Raw genomic sequence first — 19774 nt, 5'->3', positions numbered from 1 at the left:
TGTCGTCTCTCCTCGCCGACAACTGCTGCTGAGTCTCCTATGCCGGATCCCCTTCCTCACAGCCTCCAAAGAAGTGCCCGGACCTCTGACTTAGACCTCTTCTCTGTTCTACCTACAGCCATTCCCTATGTGATTTCTGCCAGTCCCTTGCATTAAACAGATCATTATGCTAATAACTCCCATTTTGTCCTATTCCTAAAACTCTAAATTTGTTTATCCAACTTCTTATATAGTTATCTCAAATTGGATATCTGAGACAAATGTTAAATTGAATGTATCTAAAATCAAACTCTTCATTTTTTCCACCCAAGTCAATTTTTACCTTCTCTCTTTCCTAGTGCACTAAATGGCTCCACTTACCCAGGAGCTCAGGACAACATTCTTGTCATCTTCAGCTTTTCATTCTCAGCTGTTACTTGTAATTCAATCTGCAAATCCTGCCACTTTTACATCCTAATGTCTATCCGTTCTCACCTCCTTCACTGCCTCCCAACCAGTCCCCCTGCTTCCATGCTTGCCCCTCCACAGGGTTCCCAAGATTGATCATTCATCACGTCATCTCTGTTCTCATACCTCTAAGGGCTTCTCATTTTATTCCCAGAACAAAACTCAAAGTCTTTGTCACGACGCGGGGGCCACATAAGGCCCTCTATGATCTGTCTCTGGCTGCCATTTTCATCCTATGTCCTCCTGCTTTTGCCCCTATCCCTCTATTTTATCTACACTGGACTTCCAGACATTCCTCACACGCACCCAGCATTCCCACCTCAAAATCTTGAACCTTGTTTTCCCCTAAGTTTGGAACATTCTTCTGTTCTGACATGGCTCATTCCCTCTCTGTATTCAGGTCTCTGCTCATCTGCCACCTTCTCTGAGAGGCATCTTCTCATGACCTTATGCGGAATGTCACCCCCACCCCTCAACAATATGGTAGGTTGCACCATCTGAAATGGCCATCTTTGTAGGTCAAAAATGAAATAGAATATTGTCAATTTCAATTGGTTTAACACACACACATAACATTATTGTACTTACCCGTTATCCTTTATGTATTTATGGTTTTATTGCTTATTTTTAGGCTTATTATTTGTCTCTTCCCTGGGAGGTAAGTATCTTGAAGGCAATGACCTGGATAGCTCACTTCTAGATGGTACCTGTAACAAAGAGGCATCTACAGATCACCATCTGCTATACACCTCTCCCATCTTTTGTCAAACCCTTTGATAAATTAAGCTCATTAAACTGCTGTGTAGGTATATTGGCATTTAGGGAGGCTAGTCCCTTTCACTCCTTGTCAAGAGCCATACTCTTCTATCCTCAGATTTTCATTTTTGAGATCCTGTCATCCCTCTTATACTGTTTCTTCTTTCAAATTATCTGGCTATGGGATCAGACTGCACTTTCCTCCGAGCTTCTGAGATCTGTGTGCTGACTTTAGGATCCATGTCAGAGCCTCCCCTGAATGGTTTTTCTTGGGCATGTTAACCCCTCATGCGAAAGATTCCCGACACCCCCCCCAGCTTCCTACACTTCTGCTTCAATAACTAGTTTTTACTTCTTCCTCCGAGGTCAGAATTAAATCTAGGAGAGAAGTTCCTTGTGTTTCTTTCTCTTCCTCTGCAAAATGAAATTATCAGCAAGACAAGGTCAGAAGTATACCGTATGTTCTGCTTTTAGAGAAATGAGATTTCCAGTTGAAACTCAGAGGGCTGGTAAGTTCCCATTACTGCTATGACTTGCAAATGTGTCAATTCTGTGATCTTTTTAGGAATATATTAATCAGAGCTCCATTTTGTTTAGCTGAGGCTATTATATTCACTTATGTTATGCTAGGTGCTTTCCAAACCATTTAACAGTGGATGGAATCTTCAGTCATCAATATGACAATGTTTAGGACTTTCCCCAAAGAATGCACCCAAAGACTGTAACTTGAGTTCCTAACGATACTTGATTCAAAGTGTTTTTTGAATGCCACTGTTAATGAAAAAAAATGTTTTTAACGATATTTGTTGAAGATGGTGAGGCAGACTTTATTCAGGACCATCATGAATGTATGGGGACCATGTGGGGGAGGAGAGATGGGGCTAAACTCGGAATACAGGATGGGCAAGTGGGAATTTATAGGCAAGGAGCACGGTGAGGGTCAGTAGATAGAAAATTACTGAGAGGAAACATCTGGGGTGAGGGGGGGTTTGGCGAAACTGACCCAGCTGAATTCTTGCTAAAGACAGGTCACGGTGAGCAGACATCACCTGGCGGGTGGGAGGGGGGTAGTGGAGCATGGGGAGCCTGATCAGATATCGAGGGCGGAAGGTTCTAGTTAAACTGACTCAGCAGGGTTCTTGACAAAACTAGATTTTTATAAGGTGGTGCACAGACGGGCCTAGGAGAAGGATTAGGAGGTTGAGTACAGTTTGATCAAAGCAATGTATCTTTGCCACAGGTAGCAAAAGGGAGCAGGTGGGAATAGCCCAGAGTAGGGATCGAGGGCCTGGATTTAGAGTCAAACATACTTGGTTTTGAATCCTAATGCTCTGTGTATTAGGAAAACAGAAACTAAGCCAGTAACTTTAACAGAAAAGACTTTAACAGAGGAATTGGTTCAATGGGTGCTGGAGATGCAAAAAGGTTAAAAAAAAAAAAAAGAGGCCACTGAGGCACAGACGGATGGTGACTTTAGGAAGCAGCGACTGCCCCAAGGGCTAGCAGGGCAAAGAGAAGAGGCGGAGGACATTAGAACCTCAGAGCTCGGAGCAGAGCCCTTTATAACTGGGACCCGGACCTCTGAGTTGACTGACGCGGATATTTTTGAGGGCCCGGTCTGGGGATGCGGGAAGTTACCGCCGCAGAGGTGAAAACCACTACGGGCGAGATGCTGACCTTACTGGGAAGCAAATAGGAAGCAGCAGTCCCTTCTCCCTTGCCCAGCACGACAGTTTCCTGCTAGCCTGCCAATGAAGAGCCAGTGATAAAGCAGAAATGTGGTTTGCAGAGTCCAGGCCTCAGCATCACAGAAAAGATTGGTTCTGAAACAGAAAGAAATCACTTACTAATCAGTACAATGGCCTTACAGGAATGACAGAAGCTCTTAGCCTCAATTCCTCTCCCTGTGTCATGGGGAGAAGTGCTTGTTCTTGAGGGTTTTGTAAGGATTGAATGAGTGGTGAATGCAGATTGCTGGGCAGGTGCATTGGCAGCAGCTCCACATCTGACTGTGTCTGACACCCCATCTTCTGCCTCAATCCAGCAGCCAGAGGGTGACGAGGGAAGGGAGAAAGACGGATGCAAAGAGGGAGGAAGAAAGATGAGAGGAAGGAGGAGGGGGAGAATGGAAAAAAAGTGAGAGTCACCCTGGGCTTGCGTAGTTACATCGAGAGGGAGATTTTCCACCACAGAGGGAAGGGTAGAGGCTCTGCGGACCATCCCTGGTCCCCCTGGGAAGGCTTTTCCCATTTGGAACAGATTACATGCTCCAGGTGCTTCTCATGACTCCTGGGTGTTGTGATGATTTCTGCAAAATCAAGGGAACCAATAAGAGTAGCTGGAGGTATGATCATTTTCTAAGAAGTGAAGGCTCAGTGGCTTGGCAAAGGGTGACAGCAGGAGGTCTTAATGAGTTAGACCACAAATTAATCCTCTCTTGTTTCTCCTTTAACTGTTGTTTTTTTCTCCTTGTGTCTTTGGCTGGTGCTAGCAGCTGTTCCGACTGTGTAATTAAGTCATTTTAAAAGAGCTGAGCAGCTGGGTCAGTACTATATGTTCCAGTGATCATTGGCTGTCAGGCTGAAGCTTAAATTAATATTCTGAACAGTTATTGAATTTATGCTGCCCCATCTTCATGGAAACCAGCAACTAGAATGATACTGCTATTCAGGCTTCCACTTTCATCAACAAATTCAAGGAGGGATAAAGTCCAGAGACAGCCTGCTATCTCCAGCAATATTTCTTAGACTGGCTGTTGATGTGAAAAGTAGATAAGGCTCAATGTAGCCTGAGGAGTTGGAAATGTAACTGTTGGCCGTGCGCGCCAAGGTTGGACAGGACAACCATCACCCCGCCGCGCGGGGGTGTCTCTCTTGCCTCCCGGCCTCGTCTCCTTCCTGGGTAAGAAACATAAACTCCCTATAATGTAAAAGGGTTACTTTCTGGAGGTGCAAATTGAAATGTGCTGGCTGTATAAACTTATGAAATTAGTTTCGCGGGGGGAAGAAATCTTCATTAAAGGACTGCTTTGAAATAAGGGAGAGTAATAAAGTATTTTTCATTATGTTCACCATGGCACCAGCCACATTCACTTTAATGATCTAATTTCTATTTTTCTTATTTAATGGATGACATTAGATTAGCTTCCCCAACAGTTTCATTTCCAGGTTAATGAAGTCAAAAGCTAAGTAGGTATAGCAGATCATTAGGGTTTCTGCCTGGAACCACCAATATCCCATAGTCCTGGATTCTGCTCTTTCACGACAGGATGAGATTTATCAGAAAAACCAGTCCCCCTTTTCATACTAAATGGCTATGTCCTGTATCATTTAACTATCAGAATTACAGAGGAAATAGTGTCTCCTCCAAGTCAGTAAATTTACTCCAATATTAGGGGTTTTTGTGACTTTCCACACAAAAAATTGAACAAAAAGAATAGATTTAATGTATGAGAATCAAAATTTGGGATTTTAAAAATTGATGTGTAGTAACCCAGTCATATCAGGGAGTGGGGGACAGGGTTTTAAACATTTATCGAAGGTCGTAACAGGAATAAAATTTAACTTTTTATAAAAATCTTTTTTGTTTGTTTATTTTAAAGTGAGACTATACCCACCTGCTCTTCCACCAGGCTTCTTAAGGGAAGAGCACAGGATTTGGGGTTAAAGACCTTGGTTTGCTCATCTGCCATTTCCAGTCAAGATGGAATAACAGGGGTGAGATTTACAATTCCCACCTGAAACCATGAAGGAAAGAAAGAAAAAGAAAGGAAGAAAGGAAGGTTTTCAAAAATATGAACATTAGAAAACAAAGGACTGTGACTCTTGAGACATGATTTCTTACAAATGAGGTGAGTCTTAAAACCTGTGTAAAGTCAATGCAATCCTTAACAAAATTTCAGCAGTCTTTTCTGTAGAAATTGAAAAGCTGATTCTAAAATTCGTATGGAAATGTAAAAAAAACCAAAAAAACCAAAAAAACCAAACCAAAACAAAAAAAAACAAGAATAGTCAAAACAAGTTTGAAAAAGAAGAGCAAATTTGGAGGGTTTATGCTACCTGATTTCAAGACTCATTACAAAGCTATAGTAATCAGACAGTATGGTATTGGCATAAAGATAAACAAATAGACTAGTGGAACAGAACAGAGATTCTAGAAATATCGTTACATATATCTGGCCAATTGATATTCAAAAAAGATGCAAAGAAAATTCAATGGAGAAAGGATAGCCTTTTCAATAAATGGTGCCAGAACAACTGGATTTCCATTTGCAAACAAGCACACAAATAAGAAATTCAATACACTCTCACATCATGTAAAAATGAACCAAAATGGATCAAAGACCAAAAGTAAAACCGCAAATCACAGAACTTCTAGAAGACTTAGGAAAAAATCCTTGTGACCTGGGTTAGGCAAAGACTTCTTAGATACGGCACCCAAACCATGATCTATAAAAGACAAATTTTATAAATTTGACCTTGTCAAAATTTAAACATCCACTCTTCAAAAGGCATTACTGGGAGAATTAAAAGACAATCTACAGAATGAGAAAAGTATTTGAAAAATCACATATCTGATATTCATATCCAAAATATATAAAGAACTCATAAATCTCAAAAAGCAAACAACCTAATTTTTAAAATGGGCAAAAGATTTGGATAGATACTTCACTAAAGAAGATATATGAATGGCTTATAAGCACATGAAGAGATACTTAAAATCATTAGTCATCAAGGAAATGCAAATTAAGAGCACAGTGAGATATTACTACATACTTACCGGAATGTATAAAATGAAAAGACTGACCACGGCAAATGTTGGCAAAGATGTGGAGAAACTGAAACTCTGGAACCACTGATATGTAAGATGTATAACTAGTTTGGAAAACCATTTCACTGTTTCCTAAAAGTTAAACGTGTACCTATCATATAACCCAGATATTCCTTTCTAGCTATTTACCTAAAAGACATGAAAGCCTATGTCCATGGCAGGGACTTGTACATTAATGTTTATAACAGCTTTATTCAGAGTAGCCCCCAAATAGAAATAATCTATATTCCCATCGCCAGGGAATGGATAAACAAATTGTGGTATATCCATACAAAGGAATATTCATCAGCTATAAAAAAAATGAACTGCTGATGCACACAACATGAATGAATCTCAGGGAAAGTATGATGAATGAATATAGCCAGACAAAAAAGAGTGTGTGCTGTATGCTTCCATTTATATAAAATTGTATAAAATGAAAACCAGGGGCACCTGGGTGATTCAGTCGGTTAAGTATCTGCCTTCGGCTCAGGTCATGATCCTGGGGTCCTGGGATCGAGTCCTGCATCAGGCTCCCTGCTCAGTGGGGAGCCTGCTTCCCCCTCTGCCCCTCCCCGCCACTCGTGCGCTCTCTCTCTCTCTCTCTCTCTCTCTCTCTCTCTCTCTCTCGGGTGCCCATGCAAAAATAAATAAAATCTTTAAGAATAAAATGAAGACCGTAGTGACAGAAGGCAGATCAAAGCTTGCCTGGAGATGGTAGTGTGGGGTTGGAGAGGAGAGGGGGTAGCACAGGGGGAGGGATTCCCAAGCGGCTGAGGAAATTTACGGGGATAACAGATATATTCATTATCTTGACTACGGTGATGGTTTCACCATTTTATACACGTAAAAACTTGCCAAGTTTTACTTTACATATGTGCAGTCTATTATAGTTCAGTTATATTTCAATAAAGTTGTTTTTAAAAAGGCCTGTGTTCAAGTCCTAGTTGTGTGATCTTGAACAAGTTTCTTGTCCCCTCAGGGGACAGTAATAACAAGCATGTCACAGCTGAGACCCTGCAGTGACACTCCTGAGACAAGTACCACACCAATGGCAGGTACAGCATCTCGTCCTCCCTGTAAAGAACCTGATTTTACTATGCATCCCACAGACAGTGTTCTCTCTCTAGGTTGTAGCTGTTATCTTCAGAAATCAAAGGACCTGATTTTTGAAGCCGAGGTAGTTCAATCTCTTAAAAATGCCTTTATAAACTAAGTCGGATGGGGAGGGGCGAGAACACACAGGCGACTAAGAGAGCACTCAGGTGGAAATCACACTGGCCCGATCATCAAGGGACACAATAAACTCAAACCATCTGGCCTCTGTGTGACCCCCCCACTAACTTCCCCACATTCATGTGACAAAAAATCATAACAATACAATAAATTTAAAAAATGAAGATCATATGCTTTGGAGTCAGTCTTCTGATCAGATTCTGACTTGTCACTCACTGAGTCTGTGACTTTGGACACCTCACTCCCTCTTGCTGAGCCTCAGTTTCCTGACTTCTAGACCCACTATCCGCATGGCTATGAGGAAGAAACATAAAAGGTACCTTGGACAGCACTTGGCACACGAAGGAGCTCCAAGTGTTAACACACTAGATTGTGGTAGCTTTTAAGTAGCAAGCTCCTGGCCCCAGTTCAGTACTCTTTCTACACTATTCTCTGCTGCTGGTTCCCTTGGCTAGTCTGTGGCAGAGGGGCAATTAGATACCAGGTATCTTAGCTCTCGGTCTGGCGTTCTTGCCACCGTGCAAGGTCATTTTTTTGGAGTTCATTTGTTAATTATGGAGAAGGGCACCTAGAGAGATAAAATCATACCGGTTGCAGGAAAAATCCCTTTGGACCGTACTCCGATGCCATTCATTACCAGTTCAGTCCCCAGTGTCTCTCTAGGGGTGCATTCTCTGATTGCTCCTACCCGTGAACCAGAACCCTTTCCAGAGCTTTACAGCAGGTAAGGCCAGTGCTGGACTAGAAAGGATGCTCCGGGGGCAGAACCGCTGTCGTGATGCCCCTCAACCACAAGATGGCACACAACCCTCTTTTTTCGGGAAGGGAACGCCGCAGTGCAAGTCTGAAACCAGGCGTATTTCGAATCAGAAGAAGATGCATTTATTTTTAAAAAGTTGCCTCCTTCACTCTTAAAAATGCTCAGGACAAAGCAAAGAGCATGGAAGGAGATTCTCCTCGCCTGAGAGGTGACGGGAGAAAGGCTGTGTTGGGGGCACCCGGAGCGGAAGTGGTGGGACGTGCCTTCTTGGTGTCCGTCCCTGGTCCTGCTGCCTCCCTCCTCGCTCATATTCTTGTCAGAGCTCCCCACTCCAGAATGGGCTATCGGGGACCCTGAGGGTCTACTCGAGCCTTGACCAGAGTGTAACGTTCCTGAGTTCCTCTTCTACTCCCATAGAGACCCGTGTTCCTTATCTCTTTTCCCATGACGGCAAGGACGGGTTTCTCACGTTCTCCCCCCACCCCCACCCCCCATGTTCTCTGCTGCTGAGCATCCACTAAAGACATTACTTGCTGTGGTTGCGATGCCAGCACCTGGATCTGGGAGTCCATTTTATTCTGTATCTCACCTGGAATAGGCCCAGGCCTGGGCTGCAGTGGTCCTGCCCCTCCTGCGAGCCGCCGCTCCATACAGCCCTCTGCTGACAGGGCCACCGTCTTCCTTCCCGATCCTTCCTCCTCACTTACAATCTACCAGCTGGCGAAAGGCATATTATGGAGACTAAAGCATTTGTAATACCTCCCCAGCAGCTCATGCATCTCACTCGCAGAGAAGGGAGTATTCCCATTGCCTAAAGTGATGAGAAGGCCTGCACTTAAATCCAGTGTCATCATGTTTCCTAGGAAATCGTGAGGAAACGTGGTCCAGACACACAGACAAATCACTGCAACATAAACCTGAGGGGAGGGCAGGTTAGAGATGATCTCCAAAGGCTGAGTGGGAGTTAGCTAGTCCTAGGTGGGCAGAGGAGTGAGGCTGGCATGAGGAAAAACGTCCTCCACGGACACAACACGTGCAGGCCAGAGGTGAGGGACGGCAGAGGCAAGCTACATGCACAGACTGTTCTGGGGCACGAGAGACCGAAACGCAGAGAGCCACTGAGGAAGCACCGCTGTGACAGGGAGCTGGGCCTCTGGCTCTAAGGGGTGGACTGAACGCCTGAAGTTTGATGAAGACGGTTTACGATTTAAATAAATCGCTCTACCCCTAAGGGGAAGGACAGATTAAGGAAAGATATTCCTGTATCCTGGGAAACCAGTTGGGATGCGATTGAAGTAACTCAGGCGGGAGATGATGTGGCCTGAGCCAGGACAGTGGTGAAGGCGTAGAGAGGAGCACTGAGAAGGCTCACGCAAGAGGGCCCCATCAACCAACTGAAAGTCAGGGATCAGGGCAACTCCTAAGTGTCCGGCTTACGAGAGTAAGGAGCTGTGGCGTCAGGAGGAAGGGCTGATTTGGAAGGAAGGTGACAAAATAGGATTTGGGCATGCTGAGTCTGGAGTGCTCAGAGGACATGCAGCTAGAGATGACCAGCAGGCAGGCAGTTACAGCCGGAACCTGATCAAGGGTCTGGAGCAGTAGTATTTATTTGGGAGACAGCAACGGATAAGTGTGGTTAAAACCAGGACAGTAGACGAGGTGGTCCCGGAATAGAGTCAAGGAGCGGGTCAGCGTTGATTCCTTTAACATTGACAGTGAAGGGGTAAGAAGTACAGGAGAAGCTACTGGAAAGAGAAATCCACACAGGAGACAGACAAGGAATGGCCAGGGAAGGGTAAGTCGAAGCAGGAGAGTGCTTTGCCATAGACGCCAAATGATTAGAAGGAAGGAGTCGATGGTGCTAATGCAGCAGAGAGACCCAGCAAGATCAAGACTGTGGCCTCTCCATGCTGCTTGGTGACGGGGAGGTTGCAGCAGGCTGAGGGCGGTGGACTGCCGAGCCAAGGGAAGCTGAGAGAGTGGAGACAACAAGAACAGATCACCTTTTGGGTGGCACAGGCTGAGAAGGGGAGGAGAGAGGTGGGCGATGGAGTGGTGCCTGCGGAGGGAGGAGCCAGCAGGGCTGAACTGGATATAGGGTAAGAAAACCTTCTGTTATTTGTTTGATTTTAAAGTATACGCATTTTTTTTTTTACTTTTTTCAAAAAAATCATTATAGATTCACAGGAAGTTGCAAAAACAGTACAAAGAGGTTCTGCTTCACCCACAAGTAACATCTTACATTGCCATAGTCGATAGTCTCGAAACCAGGAAATGGACATTGCTACAACCTATAGGCCTATTCAAATTTCGACAGTTCTTACAGGCACTTATGTGTGTTTGGATAGTTCTTTGCAACTTTATCATCGGCCTCGATTTGTGCCACCACAATCAAATACAGAACTATTCCATCACCACAAAGAGCTCCCTCATAGGGCCCCAACCCCTGGTGACCACAAATCACTACAACTGTCATTTTGAAAATATGATAGAAATGGCACCACAGAGTATTTAACGTTTAGAGATGGGCTTTTGTTCACTCAGCCTTGAGACTATCAGTGTTGCTGCAGGTATTAAGAGTTTGGGTTTTTTTTATTACTGGAGAGTATCCCATTACATGGAAATACCACACAGTTCAGCCATTCACCTCTTTGAAAGACATTTGGGTTGTTTTCAGTTTGGGGCTCCTACACAGAAAGGTGCTATGGACACTGTGTAGCAGTAGGGTAGAAGTTTTTGTGATGTTCGTTTACATTTCTCTGGCATATTTGCCATTTTTGTATCATATGGTAAGTGTATGTCTACTTTTATAGGAAACTACCAATTATTTTCCAGAGAACTGTATCATTTTTCATTCCCACTAGCAATTTATGAGCAATCCAATTGTTCCATATTCTCACCAGCATTTGGTATTGTCGATATTTTTTATTTTAGCATTTCTAATAGGTGTATGCTATAGGACGCTTTTATTGCATTGTGTTTTATTTGTTTGTAGGTTTGCTAGCAAATGTGAGCCTCTGACAAGTTTATGCGCTGAGGGGAAGGAATGAGCAGAGATAATGAATTGAAGGTCTAGGAGAAAGGAGATGAGTGGATGTGGTCTGGAGGAGAAGGAAGGAAAATGGGGGAGGCATGAGCTTTGGCAGCAGGATGTGCACCTTATTCTCTGCCACTGGAGGAAAGAATGTCAGGATGGAGAAGTGGGGAGAGATAAGCTGTCAGGGAGAGGTTAAGAAGTTGACTCTAAGCAACAAAGCAGCAGAAACAAGATGAGAAGTAGAAGGCCCTGGGGAACATTATCATTAGCAGCCTGGGCTCCGGAGTCACGCTGCTCTGGATTCTGGTACCACCACTCACCAGCTATGTGACCTTGGGCACGTGATCTGATCCCCCCAAGTACTCGGTGTCCTCATTCATAAAATGGGGATAATAATAGGCCCTCCCTTACAGGGTTATCGTGAGAATTGAGTAAGTTTCTCTGCATGCTATGAATGGAGAGGGGCAACGAAAATGGTCACACAGCAAATCAAAGAATTAAATACGCCAGAGAAACTCATGGTCCAAACAGCTGGCTAATTTTTGGTTTATATGTCTTTCTACAGCCTCCCACAAGACTGAAAGTAACTTGAGGGTAGGAGTCATATTTCTTACTTTTCTTTGTCTTGCTAGCATCCTGTTCAATGCCTTCCTCCTAGAGAGCTCTCAGTAAAGTTTGGGAAATGACCGAATAAATGGGTTGCAGTCAACCGGACAAGAGTTCAGACTCCTTGACACTCGGGCTGCCTTCTTCCACCACGCCATCCCTCAGGGGGAGCCTCTCACTTCTGTGTTTGCTAGCCTGCTACACTAATCCTTCTCTAGGACCACCAGACAAAAGAATAATGATTTCTCCAATTGGGCTCTATAATTCAGTTCTGAAAATGCAAAAGCATATTATTATTCACTATTAAAAAGTCAAGTGATCTATTTCTGTTGGTTTACACATTACCGAGAATTAAAAAGGAAAAGGAGAGGGGCACCTGGGTGTCTCAGTCACTTAAGTGTCTGTCTTGGGCTCAGGTCAGGATCCCGGGGTCCTGGGATCGAGCCCCGCGGCGGGTTCCCTGCTCAGCGGGGGGCCTGCTTCTTCCTCTGCCCTCCCTACCTCGTGCTCGCTCTCTGGCTATCTCTGTCTCTCTCTCAAATAAATAAATAAAATCTTTAAAAAAAAAAAAAAGGAAAAGGAGAGAAAGATTGATTGTGTGAGAGACTTTTTGAATTACCTGTTTTGAGGACCACCGGCAACCCGGGAGGGACCGAACTTCTGCCAGTTCAACAGGTGCAGGGCCCGAGGGCTGGGTAAGCCGCCGGGAGCCCCAAAGAGCGGAGGGAGGGGGCAGCAGCCGCGGGGCCAGCTGGCTGCACGCTCAGTGGGCTCCCGGGCGCGGCGCGGGGAGGGGCGCGGCGCGGGGAGGGGCGCGGCGCGGGGAGGGGCGCGGCGCGGGGAGGGGCGCGGCGCGGGGAGGGGCCCGGCGGCCGGGACGCTAACCAGGGAAAGGCAGCGCCGGAGCACACCTGTGCCTGGTCGCGATTTTTAAACCTTGGTCCCCTTCCCAACCTTTAAAAAAATGATTGTAAAAACACCCAGCTTCCTGTCCATCTCTCTCTCTCTCTCTCTGTCCCTCCTCCTTCGGATAAGATATGCAGCTAAGAAGCTGCCTGCAGACGTTGGGGGTGGGGGAGGCAAGATGAGTAAGCAACGGCGGTAATACAGGAATTCGGAAAATCCATTAACTGCGTATCACCCCCTCCTCAAAGCCTCCCAGTCTTGGCGAGAGCGCCAAGAGGTGGAGGGTAACTTCTCCCGGAATCTCAACAACACCCAAGCCCTGGGTCCTTCCTGCCGAGCCAGTCGCTGGGACCGCCAGGGGTCAGGCTGCGGCTGAGAACAGGCAGGGACACCCCAAGGCTGAGCTCCGCCCCCGCTCTCCCTCCCTTCCTCCCGCCCGCCCGCCCGCCGGCCGGCTTGACCGCGCACCCAGACTCAGCCAACCAAGCGCGTCCAGCACTGCGTGTGGGATTCCTTTCCCATTTGTCACAGAAGCTGCCCCGAGTTGAGTTAGGCCCGCGAGGGAATCATTCCCTCATTTCCATTAAGTTGGAGAACCACGCACCTAAGAATCACGTAGGGGTGGGGGAGGCGGCGCTTATTCTGGGGCCTGATTCTGGGGGCAGACTCTCCGGGTCGGGGGTTTGGGCCCAAGAATCTGCATCGTGTGCGAACTCTTTGAGGGTTTTGAGGCAGGTAGTGCAGGAACACACTTTGACAACACAACGCTTTAAGCAGTTCAAACCAGGGCAATCCGTACGTGGAGGGATTTGGCTTTGTGTCTAGCCCAGGACTTAAGCAGGCCATGGGATGAGGCATCAGATGTGTGGTCTCTGGCCACGTGAATAACCATGGTGGGGATGATACTCCCTGGTGCCAGATGAAGACCACTGCGGCTGACCCAACCCCCTCCTGATGTCCTTCATGCGCTGTGTTCCTTCTAATCATTTCTGGGCACTGGTTTCCTTATGTCATCCTGTTTGACGTCCCTCCCTCCTCCTCACTGCTCTGAAAAAGCATTCTGGATTAGAGGCAGCTAAGCTCTCTGCTTAGGATAGTGTTTGTTGTCCTTCATTGGTGCTAAGACAAAATTTACCACACGAGCACCCTGATGTACTAACAGCTTTTCAGGGAGAAGTGGGAGTGAAATACGGCATCAAATATGCTCATCCGTTGTAAGATGCAGCCCAGTTCCAGAATCAATACAAAATGTGTTTTAGAATAGAGGAAGGTTTCTTCTTCTCCTAATCGATTGTTACTTTATTCACTCAACTCAGATTCACAGAGTACCTTCTGTGCCAAGAGCCTGCTGGGAGGGGTGAGCCAGATTCATAATGTTGTGTCCCTCATAGTGCTGCTACTATGGTATAGGAGTCAGGAAATGACAGCATAATAATTGAATTAGTATATCAGAGAGTTGGAGATTGTGACCGGTACTATTAAAGAAATAAATAGGGTAATAGGGCAGAGATGCAATGGAGGGGCCAATTTCAGTTGGGTGTTCAGGGAAGAACTTTCTGAGGAGGGGTCATGGAATTGAGGTTGGAATGAAGAGAAGGACCTGAGGTGGAACGTTCCAGGTAGAGAGTATTTTCTTGTAGTTTCAACCAAGTCCATCCCGCACCTTGGCCCACGGCGACCAAACTTCCTCTTGTTGCTTAACTCAACATTTTCAAACAACTTTTTTGAGTCACGTGACACTAGTTGGTGAGGATGCAGGTGTGAGCAAGAATGACATGGTTTCTGCCCTCCTAAAATTGATAACCTGGTGCAATTCTTAAAGATAAGTCTCTGCTGATGCTCAGTTTCTAAGTTTACCATTAACCTTCATCATAGAAGATTTATTTTAGCTTTTGGATTAGTGTGGCTCTGCTGGGGAGGCCTTTGTGACTACAAACACCAAAATCCAACGGGGGAATCATCTGTGGAAGTCCCAAGAACCTAAATGTGATGTCTGGTGGCACAGATTAAAAAAAAAAAAAAAATCCAGCCATCACAGCCTGCCCATTCTGGAGGGAAGGAAGCTTTCCTTTGCTCTGTAGCATACTCTTCATACCATCCCATCTCGCCAGTTCTGGGTAAGAAGACGAATTGGGTTGCCAAAGCAGAGCTCCTATCTTCCATAACTGAATCCAGCCCATTCCGGCCTTGTCATTTTGGGCGCCCTCTATTGGTGCTGAGCAGAAGCGCAATGGCCGGGCCTGCCCACGCTTCTCAGACCTTGGAGGCTGTCAAAGGGGAAAGAACGGTTTGTGTTTGAACCCCTCAGGGGCCTTTCTGAGTTTCTCACTGAAGATGAACGATGGTACAGAAGTGGCAACAATCTATAGGAGAGCTTTGCTCCCACCCTTCCCAGGAAACCCCCGCTTCTCCTATAGCACGAATTTGTAACTGCCAGACGCTGTCCACCCCCCTGGCAAAAAGCAGAGTTTTACCCCTGGGTTTCAGAAAGTTCCTACTGCATCTGAATTGCTACTAAAGAAGGAAGAAGAGAAAGCTAAAGTAGGAGAGGACTGCCTTGGGGCCCCAGGCAGGAGTGGTCTGGAATGGTCTGGAACCCGCAGAGCAGGGCTTCCAGGGGGCGGCGGTAGAGGAATGAGCGGGCACAGCCGAATCCTGGGCCTCGCCCCTGCAGGTTCTGATGCGCTGGTGGGCTGTGAGGCCTGGAAATAAATCTATGTTTTAAAAAAAGCTTCTTGGGAGCTCCTGAGACTCATTCAGGTTTGTGAACACTTAACCGAGGGCATAGACTGATCAACAGTCTCCTACTTATAGTCATCTCCGATGCTGGCCTCGTCTGTGTCTCCACCCACTCCCTCTGCATGCCCTGCCTCAGGTTCTGTCTTCTGCCCGACTTTTTTTGTCTTAGCCGCCCCCCACCAAGGCGGGCAGCTGAAACCTGAGTAAGCCCCAACCCCATGCCAGGTGGAGCAATTGACTTGCGCCGTTCAATAAAGGCTTTGAGTTACCAGACACCCATCTGCTGACTGTTCTCACCAAGGAAACGGGAGCCAGATCACTTTCACTGGGCATCAACCCCACATGTCCCAATGTGCAGGGAGAAAGGGAGATTCATCCCGCCTTCTGGTGCTTTCACTACAAACTCCCATGTGGCCGTGGGAAGTCTTTTTCATTAATAGCCCAACACCTCCCAGAATAGCCTGCAGGCATTGTCAGGAAGAGTCCAAGCCCAAAGGAACAGCCTCCCTCTTCCCTTCTACCTCCTGGGCTTATGCCCACACTGTGTTCATTGGAGGCAAACTTAACAGCCCACTCCTCAAAAGGAAGCCTGACTCCCCACCCCACTTGCTTCCATGTGCTGATCCTTTTCTCTTTATGGTCTCTGGGGACCCAGGGTTCTTTGCTAGTGACTGAAATCAGTTTTATTTTCTTAAAAAGAATTTTTAAATTTTTAAAGCAATAGATCTATAAAGCCTCTAACAAAAAAAAAAAAAAAAAGAGCACTTTCCTCTTCCCTCCCCAGATGCTAACACTTTCAGTTCTTGAGATGGTTCTAGAAGAAAAGTATTTGCCTCATATTTTCAAGTAACAGTCTCATAATATTTGTATAGTGCTTTTTCAATTTGGAATATTATCTGCCAGCTTCCTATTATGGAAGATAAGATAACCACTTGGTACACACATTCATTCTCTCTCTTCTAGGACTAAAGGTTCTCTGGTCCTAACAGAGCTTAATTTTAGCAAGTCTTTTACATATTGAAAGAGAAGTGCTGTTCAGTACTATACCCAGCAAAGACCTCTTTCAAAAACAAAAATGAAATGAAAACTTTTTTTTAAAAGCTTGGCAATAATTTTATTTTTAGATTTATGGACACCAGAATATTCCTGTGGCAGGAGTGAAAGTAAACTAAACTTTGAAATTAAACAGATAACCATACACCTAGGTTTCAACATGTAAATTACACATTTGCGTTCCTTTCCAAAATGAGGTTTCAGCATTAGAACTGAAATAAAAACTTTTGTAGGCCTACAAAGGCTGAAACAATTCAACACCAGGAGATCTGTATAAGAAATGTCAATGGAAATCTTTCAGGCAAAAAGAAAATACCAGATGAAACACGTATTTGCACAAAGAAGGAAGAGTTCCAGAAGTGGCAAATATGTGGGTAAATATAAAACACATTTTTTCATATTTTAAATCTCTTTTTAAAAATAACTGTTTAAAGCAAGAATAAAAACAGTGTGTTTTGAAGTTTATAACATATGTAAAAAGTCAAATGTACTGCAACTGCAAAAAGACCAGAAAAGGGAAATATAAGTATTCTGTTGTAAGTTTCTTATACTATATTTAAAGTGGTGTAATATTATTTGAAGGTGGATTATGAGAGCTTAAAGATGTATACTATAAACTTTAAAGCAACCACTATAAATAAACAAAACAAAGAAGCATGAGAGAAAATGAAATAAAAATCATTAAGCCCAAAGAAGACAAAGAGGGAAAAAAGGAACAGAAAAGAGGACAAGTAAAATCAAACAGGATGTTGGTACATTTAAACCCACTCATATCAATAATCAATTCAGTGAAGAATTCACCGAAGACATTTATTTACAAGGAATAGCCCAGCATTTTTTGAAATACAGACCCAGTAAGAACATTTTTTCCAGAGGCAAAAAAAAAAAACACCATAGAATTCCTGTTATTAAGGACAGTAATGAAGAATTGGCGCTTTTTTTTCTATAAAGGGCCAAAGAATAAATAGACTGGGCTCTGCAGGCCCTATGGCTCTGTTGTGACTAGTCCAGTCCGCAGCTGGAAAGCGGCCCAGATGACAGGCGAAGAATGGAGCAGTCTGTGTACTGAGCGTTCAGCCCAGGACGGGGAGAAACTCCTGCAGACCCCCAGAGCGCATGCGCGCGCTCTCCATCGCTCGCCCTCTCCCGCTTCTCCTCACTGCTCGGGGCAGCGCTCTCTTGTCGGGTACTCAGCCCTGTGAACTCTAGCTACGTTGGCCTCCCCAATTACCCACCCTGCTTCCTCAGTTCTGGGAGACCACTGGGATCTGCCTGGGTCCCTCCTCCCTTGATGGCCTGGAAACTCTCCAGGCAGTAAACTGGGACAATGGCAAGGCTCACCTTATTTGTCTTTGGTGCTGGGGCGGGGGGTGGGGGTGGGCGGCTGACTCTACTGCACTGTCTATTGTTGAAGTAAGGTGAGAGGGTAAAACTTGTCCTCTTACTCCATCCTGGTTAAGATGTTTCATTGTTGGGATTTTGATTGAAATTGATGGGGAAAAATTGATCTTATTGAGTCTTTCCTTTTAGGAACATGGGGGTATTAATTTAGGCCGCCTTTTAATTTCTCCAGCGGCTTTTGTGGTCTTCCACATTCACTTAGCTGTTGCATTTAAAGGCCCCTGTAGAGCCTCCTTCACTTTTTTCTTCGCATCTTATTTATACTCTGTAACAACACAGGGATAGAGTCTAAATAAGCCCCTGGGGCTTCTGCTTCTGCAAGTAGCTCCTAGACCCATCCTCTCCCTCCCACCTGTGGATCAGAAGAGGGCCTGTGACTTGACCTTTGGGGCTGGCTTCGTTCTTGCTGACTCTTTCATGATGGCAGAGCAGGGCTGGGCAGCTCCGGACTGGGGCCTGGGCGTGTGATTGGGAAAACCCTAGAAGCATCCCTCATGGAACCCCAAGGTCGAAACTGACTGAGAGCGGCTTTATTTTGACATGGCTTGCCTGAAGCTTTTTTCTACTTTTTTTTTTTTTTAAATAGGCTCCACACCCAGAGTGGAGCCCAACTTGGGGCTTGAACCTACGACCCTGAGATCAAGACCTGAGCTGAAATCGAGTTGGCCGCTTAACTGACTGAGCCACTCAGGCAAACTGCTTTTTTCTATCTACACTTGGGCATGGATATACTCTGAGAAGTAAAACCTGAAGATTGAATTACTGGTCTTCTCTATCTGGTTGTGGGGTCACTCTGTCTACCTTATTTATACTCTGGGCCTCTTTGTTGAGGGTTACTAATTCGTAGAAAAAAATCGTCTCCAATAGTATCTCTGGGATAAATAGGCATTTGTGGGCTAGTTAGGGAAGCTGGGGAGGTTGTGTTGTAAATACCAAGCAACGAATTTAAAAGCAAACTTGGAACATAATTCCTTTCTAAGTTGGGAACTGTGTTTATGAAATCCATCTCTTGCCATAATGACAGTAATAACATAAGGAGACCTTAACTGACTACCGTTGACACCAGATGGGTAAACACCCATCTTAAGTAATGAGTTGGTTAAATCATAGCTGTGCCCTGTTTGTAGACCTTCGATTAATCTCGAGAGTATATAACTCCATCACCCACAATGTCTCATGGCATCTGAGCAGGACTTTTCAGAGGTCAGGCTCCTCCATTAACTCAAATAAATATCTTAAGAATCAAAGGGCTAAGTGGAAGTTAGCTTACTTTTATTCATTATTCTCTGTAGCGATCAACTTATATAAAGCATCAGAGAAATGACGAAGCAAATAAAAGTGACAGGGAGGAGATGTTTGAGTATTTTACTGAACTCCCATAACCTCCCCTCTCATACTTGGCAAAACAATTATATGTATGTATCACCCAGCTCTCCAGAATGTGGGTGTATTCAGACTTCCCGAAATGGTGAGTTCATTGGACTTGAGCATAGGTCCACGCTCTGACCTCTGTATTGGTAAAAAGAAAATGTCATTCTCACAAAATGCAATAAACTGGGACACTCTGGCAATGCAACTCAGCCCAAGTGTGGATCAAGCCAGCTCAGGAGCAGGTTGCCTGGTTGGTCTACACTGCTTGGGCTCCCCTGTAGAACGAGTCTACCCCCTGATGCACACTGGCATCACTGGCCAAACTTTTCGTAGTACCGTGACCACCAGGACCGAATAAATCAGCAGCTCTGGTCTGGACCCCAGGCTTTGCTGTTTTAAATTCTGCAGGTCATTCTTATGTGCCGCCCAGCTTGAGAACCACTGCCTCCACATTACAGTGTGTGTGGCCATGGTGCCAATATTTAACATTCAAAGCATTCGTGCAGAGATTTTAATTCATTATATATAAAGCAGTAGTGAACTTTTTGGTTTCCCAAGCATGTTGCCAAATACAGAAAACTTGCCTATTTCTCTAGTATTTAGCTTAGAAGGTGATGTGTGTGTGTGTGTGTGTGTGTGTGTGTGTGTGTGTG

The sequence above is a fragment of the Callorhinus ursinus genome, unplaced genomic scaffold, assembly GCF_003265705.2.
Source record: "Callorhinus ursinus isolate GAN/ISIS: 27379988/994484 unplaced genomic scaffold, GSC_fseal_2.0 scaffold8, whole genome shotgun sequence".
NCBI classification, from domain to species: Eukaryota; Metazoa; Chordata; class Mammalia; order Carnivora; family Otariidae; genus Callorhinus; species Callorhinus ursinus.
The sequence above is the reverse complement of the archived record's forward strand: the minus strand, read 5'-3'. Positions refer to the sequence as shown.